This window comes from Aphelocoma coerulescens, chromosome 25, assembly GCF_041296385.1.
Source record: "Aphelocoma coerulescens isolate FSJ_1873_10779 chromosome 25, UR_Acoe_1.0, whole genome shotgun sequence".
NCBI lineage: Eukaryota > Metazoa > Chordata > Aves > Passeriformes > Corvidae > Aphelocoma > Aphelocoma coerulescens.
The window spans coordinates 3161584-3167222 of record NC_091038.1 but is presented as its reverse complement, the minus strand read 5'-3'; positions in this window follow the sequence as shown (position 1 = coordinate 3167222).

Sequence of the window (5639 nt, the reverse complement as noted above, 5' to 3'; positions counted from 1 at the left end):
GGACACAGGGAATGGCTTCCCACTGCCAGAGGGCAGGGACAGATGGGCTATTGGGAAGGAATTCTTGACTGTGAGGGTGGAGAGACCTTGGCACAGGGTGCCCAGAGAAGCTGTGGCTGCCCCATCCCTGGAAGTGTCCAAGGCCAGGCTGGACACTTGGACTTGGAGCAACTTGGGATCGTGGAAGGTGTCCCTGCCCATGGCAGGGGTGGGACAAGATGAGCTTTATGTTCCCTCACAACCCAAACCATCCCCTGACTCTTTGCTGACCGATTCAATGACAGCAGCCTGCAAAATTTCCAACCTGTGCGAGTGAGGCAAGGACCTGGACCATCCCTGGGTTTGGGGAAGCCTCAGGGTTGCCAGCACTCCCTGGGATTAGTTTCCCAGTCATGGGAAAAGATGAAGAGTGGGATCAAAGCCATCCGTCTCTGAGGGGCTTCTCCTTGCAGGGCTTTATATCAATGTGTTCTGTTGGCTGAATTCTGCCAGCCAGCCCCAAAATACCCCCCAGAACATTTTTGCTGAAAATGCCATTTTCCGCAATCGGCTTTTTCCGAGCAGCAGGCTGGGAGCTGCGGGAGCCAGGCCCCTTGGACAAAGCTCTCGCTCTTCGCTGGCCAACTGGAGCTGGGGATGGCAACACTGAGGGTTTATCAAAGGCACTTTTGGGAATGGTGGATGATTCTGTTTGTCTCGCGCTCCCTTTGTGCAGGAGGTGCTCTCTGGCTGCACTGGGAAGTGCCTCTGCTCGCCAGGGATGTGGCAGCCAGGGAAAAAGGGAGGAAAGAAAGAGAAAATCCTTTGCCCTGCTCACTCAGCTGGCAGCCTGGGAAGGACCTGGAGTTTTTCTCTTCTGTATTTCCAAGTTTCAGTAACGGAGGAGGGTGGAAGCTGAAGTTTGGTTCCTCCCTTGGTTAGAGCCTCTTCCAGCTCCAGGTCTAATCACTACCTGCAGCCAGAAACTATTCTCTGTGTGGTCAAAGAATAGTAGAGAACAGAAAAAGGGTAGTAAAAGAATAGTGAAAGAGTAGTAAAAGAATATTAAAAGAATAAAGCCTAAGTTTATATTTCTTATTTTTTGGGATGTGGTTTCAGCTCAGGAGAAGGAACATGGAGTCAGTAGTTTGAGGGAATGGAGGTAATTTCAATCTCTTTTTGAGTGTATTTGATGTGAGGAGGATGTGTGGACAGCGCCTTTCCAGAGCGCACAGTTTGTATCTGTGGAACCACTGGTGTGTGCACTCGCACCCCGAGTCAGCCCAAAAGCTCCCGGCTGCTCCAGAGTGTTTATTTTACACCCACCCTACTCACACTTTGAAGTAGATTTAACCAACAACAACAAAATTATAGGCCCAGTATAAATCTTTAATCAGAACATGTTTCCCCCTCCGAGCCTGCACTGCTGTGCACAATCAGAACGCAAATCAAAAGAAAGCGGAGTAAATTATTCATTGGGAATCTATTCCTGCTTTCCCTGCATGGGAGACTCGGAGGCAGAGTTCGGGGTGTGTGGCTGCCTCGGGACTGTTAATATTCACTCCAGGAAGTTGAGCTGCGGCCACAGTGCCGAGGGATGGACAAACTGCAGCTCCCGGTTCCTCTCTGCCATCCACGGGGGGATGATCCGTGGCTGGGGTGACCCGTGGCTGGTGCATCCCCCAGCCCCTGGGCGATTGCTGCACCTCCCCTCGCACCAAAAGGTGTCTGCACGGGTTTACCCCTGGGGAAATGAATCCCCTGAGCCAATCCAGCATCTCACCAGCTCTCCCCATCCCTCCCTCATCTCACGCACTGCACCCACCTACAGAGGCTATTTACGGAATGCCCAGCAGACACCGAGCCACACCTGCCCACCGAGCTGCTGTTTGCCACTGACGGGACACGGAGATGTCAGGAGGATTTAAGGTTTAGGTGGAGTTGCCAAAGCTGTTTGGGGAATGGGCTTTTGGAGATGGCATTATTATTATTATTATTAATTTTTATTTTTAATTTTATTGTTATTGTTACTACTACTATCAATATTAAAAACCTCACGGTGTTCATCCAAGGAGTGCCTGGGCCCATCACTGCTGTGTGTCTGACACAGTGCATTGTTCTCGGCTGTTAGTGGAATCAAACCCCTTTTTCTTGAGGGTGGTTTTTTTTTTTTTTAATTTTATTTCAGAGTCACGCTCCACGGCACAAACTGTAAAAATACATTTTAAAATGGCCAAAACAGACAGGTCGAGACCTTTCTGCTAACAATCCTCCACCCCAACCTTGAAATCTAAAGTAGTGAAGGATTTCGCAGAAAATAATGGATCATTTTCCCATTTACCCATGATTCAAGGATTAATAACTAATCCCATCAAAGGACATCTGCTTAGATTGTTCCTTGTCAGTGAAAGTAAATAGAGCCTTTTAGTCTTTAGACCTAAACTCCTCTGAGGTTATTATGCGCAGGAACCTCCTACAAGCGGTTGCTTTCTCTGTCGCTCCTGCTGTGACTAACCCTGGAGGGAGAAAGCAAACTTTGCAAGTCCCTGGACATAAAGGTTATTTGCTAGAATGGAGGAGACTTTTATGAGAGGCCGGGTAAGCTGAGACCCTCACCCTCCCCTAAGGCTTGGCTCGGGCAGGGGGCTGCAGCCCGCCGAGCCCTTTGAGCCGCTTTGTCCTGCCTCCATGGCACATTCCCCGTTTCGGGGCGGGAGTGCCGGGGCTTTGCTCTCCCGAAAGCTTCTCCCCTACTTACGGTGCTGCTGCAGATCGGCTCTTGTGGGGTTAAACGGGAAAATGAGGAACTGTTTGGGTGTGGGTCCAAAATCCCCAGGGTTGGCAGGAAAAGTCTGGGAGAGGGGTGGGTGTGGGAGGGGTGAATGGGGTTGGGGTCCACGGGGCTGGCAGAGGAACCCCTGGGACATTGGGGGAAGCGGGGAGGGGGTGACATAGGACTTGAGGGAAAAAGACCTTGGAAACAATGAGCTTCTTGTCAAACAATGGCCTGTCAGAGCATGACTTGGGTTTTCATCAGCGGGGCTCCCAAAGCTGCTTTTTGGGGGGATGGAGACATTCCCAAAGGAGTTCTGGCCAGGAGGGGCTAAGCCAAAATGTGAGAAATTTGCCCCAAAGGAGAGGAACCCTGTCTCTTCTGCCCAGCAGCTGCTCTCTGTAAATATTGCTGCCCAGGGCAGAAAGGCCCCCAGAGGGGAGGGAGATCCCTCAAGGTCACCTGGGGAGAGCCCAGTGCAAGGCACAGCAGATCCCAGGTCCCTGTTCTCTCCTTCTGCCGGGGTGGAAATAACCACTGGCGCCCGTGCCAGGCCGTTGGAGGGATGCATGTTGTAAGCATTTCAGAACATCTAAAATTAGACTTTGTCTTTTTTTTCCCCCTACCAGAACATGGCTGAGTGTCTCATCCACCAACACCAGCTGTGGATTTTTTTGCTCTCGCTTTGGAAAAAGCTTCCTCAGAGATACAGACAAAAAAGAAATGCTGCTCCACCCTCTCCCTGGCGCACACAAAATACGAGAGTAATTACAAACTGGGGCTGTGGGCCCCAAACCCAGACCCTGCTCTGGGCTATTGAGGGAAATCTTTCAAAATCCAAATGGAAACCAGCCCCACCAGCCTTTTGCCATGTGGGGAAGCTGGTCCTGCTGTGCTCAGCCCTCCCAGCCCTCCGGACCCGCAGCCCCGGTGCTGCCGTAATCCAGCCTCGGCTCCCGGCTCCGGCAAAGGAACAATTGCAGGCAGAGCCAGTGGGAGTTCAAAAGGAGCAATACTGAATTAAACGATAGCAATTTCCCTTATTTTCTGCCGCTTAAAGGTGCACGCTGGGAATGTTTAAATATCCTTGTTATCCCCTTCAATACCTAGGGAACATTTTTTTAACGAGCTGGGCTGTAATCAGGCCGTGTTCGTGCCAGGCATCCCTTACAACAGCCATTCTCCAAAAGAGCTGTCCAGATCAAAGCCCTTTGAGGCAGAAGAAAAGGCACCTGCTGGACAGAGGGCTCTGGGCAGCTGAGCCAGGGTAGGTGCTGGGGGGACACTTCACCCAATTTTACCAAGACAAAACAGAGCTCCCTGCCAGTACGGAAAGAGGGAATTTTGGTATTCAGTGTAGGTTTGGGGTTTTCCTGGTTTGGTTTTTTTTTCATGTTGGTTTGGAGAGGAGCTGAAGCTGAGGATAACATCGCATCTGAGGCCGAGATGGTCTGATATAAATGAATTTGCTTGTTTTCAGGGTTCAACCCCCTTCCCCTCTGAAGCGACTGGGTTACATGGGTGCCTTTGAAGGCATCAAGCTACAGTTCAGCCTTTGGGGTGAACTATTAAAATATTCTGAATTACTAAAACCTCCACCTGAGGTAGGAAACACTTGCTGGGGAGAGCAAGGAGGAAGCCATGAGGCTTTCCAGCCCTGAGGCAAGAAGGGTTTGTCTCGCTGTGGGGGTCTTAGTCAAGGATGGAGCAAAGGGTGCACATACCCAGGACAGAGGCTGTGTGTGCCCAGCATGGGGGCTGTGGGTGCCCAGGACAGAGGCTGCAGACAGGCAGGAGTTGCCTGAACATGGCTGGCACAGCCCTGCAGGCCTGGGGATGGCTTCGGATCTTCTCTGCCGCTGTCCTTCAGCGTGCACCCACTTGCTTCAAAATGCAGCTTTTGTTGGCATTTTCTTTGTCTGCGGGACGCCGAAGCGGTGGCACCACATGGCCCAGGCAGCAGTGAAAGTGCCCAGCGAAGGCAGAAAAAAGCCATCCGTGGAGTGGAGGTTGGCACCAAGACAAAGACATTTATTTAGAAACCACCCAGCTCCAAACCCTTTTCCCTTCCCCTGAACCTACAAACCACTAATCTGCTCAGGAGGCTGGACCCCAGATTTTGAGGTGACTGGGACCGCTGGGAGAATCTCGTACAAAAGCCTGGATCTGAACGTCCCCCGGCAGCAGCCACACGCACGCTCAGCTCTGTGGACGCTGTCTACGGAAAATAACGCACGGCTTGTCTAAAGCCACGCGTCTTTGTGGACATCTCAGTGCAAACACTTTAAAAGCCAAAAATCCTCTTTGACCCATACGTGGCATTTCTTACAGAGCTCACTCATCTCCCACATGGAGCCTCTCTGAGCTGGCTGGCAAAAAAAGAGGGAATTTCCTTTAAAAACCCCGGCAGAAGAGCTGCAGGCTGCTCCACACTGGGGCCCTGCCAGTTCCCCGCACCCTGCATGGCCTCAGAGGTGCTCGCTGGTGTCCAGCACCCACCAGAGAGAACAGGGAGCACCCACTGCTTTTCCCCAAGCGGGGAAGGGCTGCAGGTAGGGCATTGTGCAGAGGCTGTTTTGCCCCTCCACATGCACAGGGGCACGGAGAGCATCTCCCTGCAGGTGCCCTTGGGGGAGGGAGCCGGGAGCTGCTCAGGTGGATGGAGTTGGTGCGTCTGTGTGCGGGTGGGGGGAAATCCCGCGGTGCTCCCACCCCGCGTGCAGCTCCACGTGCCACACGCGTGGGACACACAGCCTGCACAGGGCACACGGATGGGGGCACAGGGATGGGAGCACATGGATGAGAGGCACACAGATGGGGGCACATGGATGGGGGCACATGGATGGGGGCACATGGATGAGAGGCACATGGATGGGGGCACATGGAT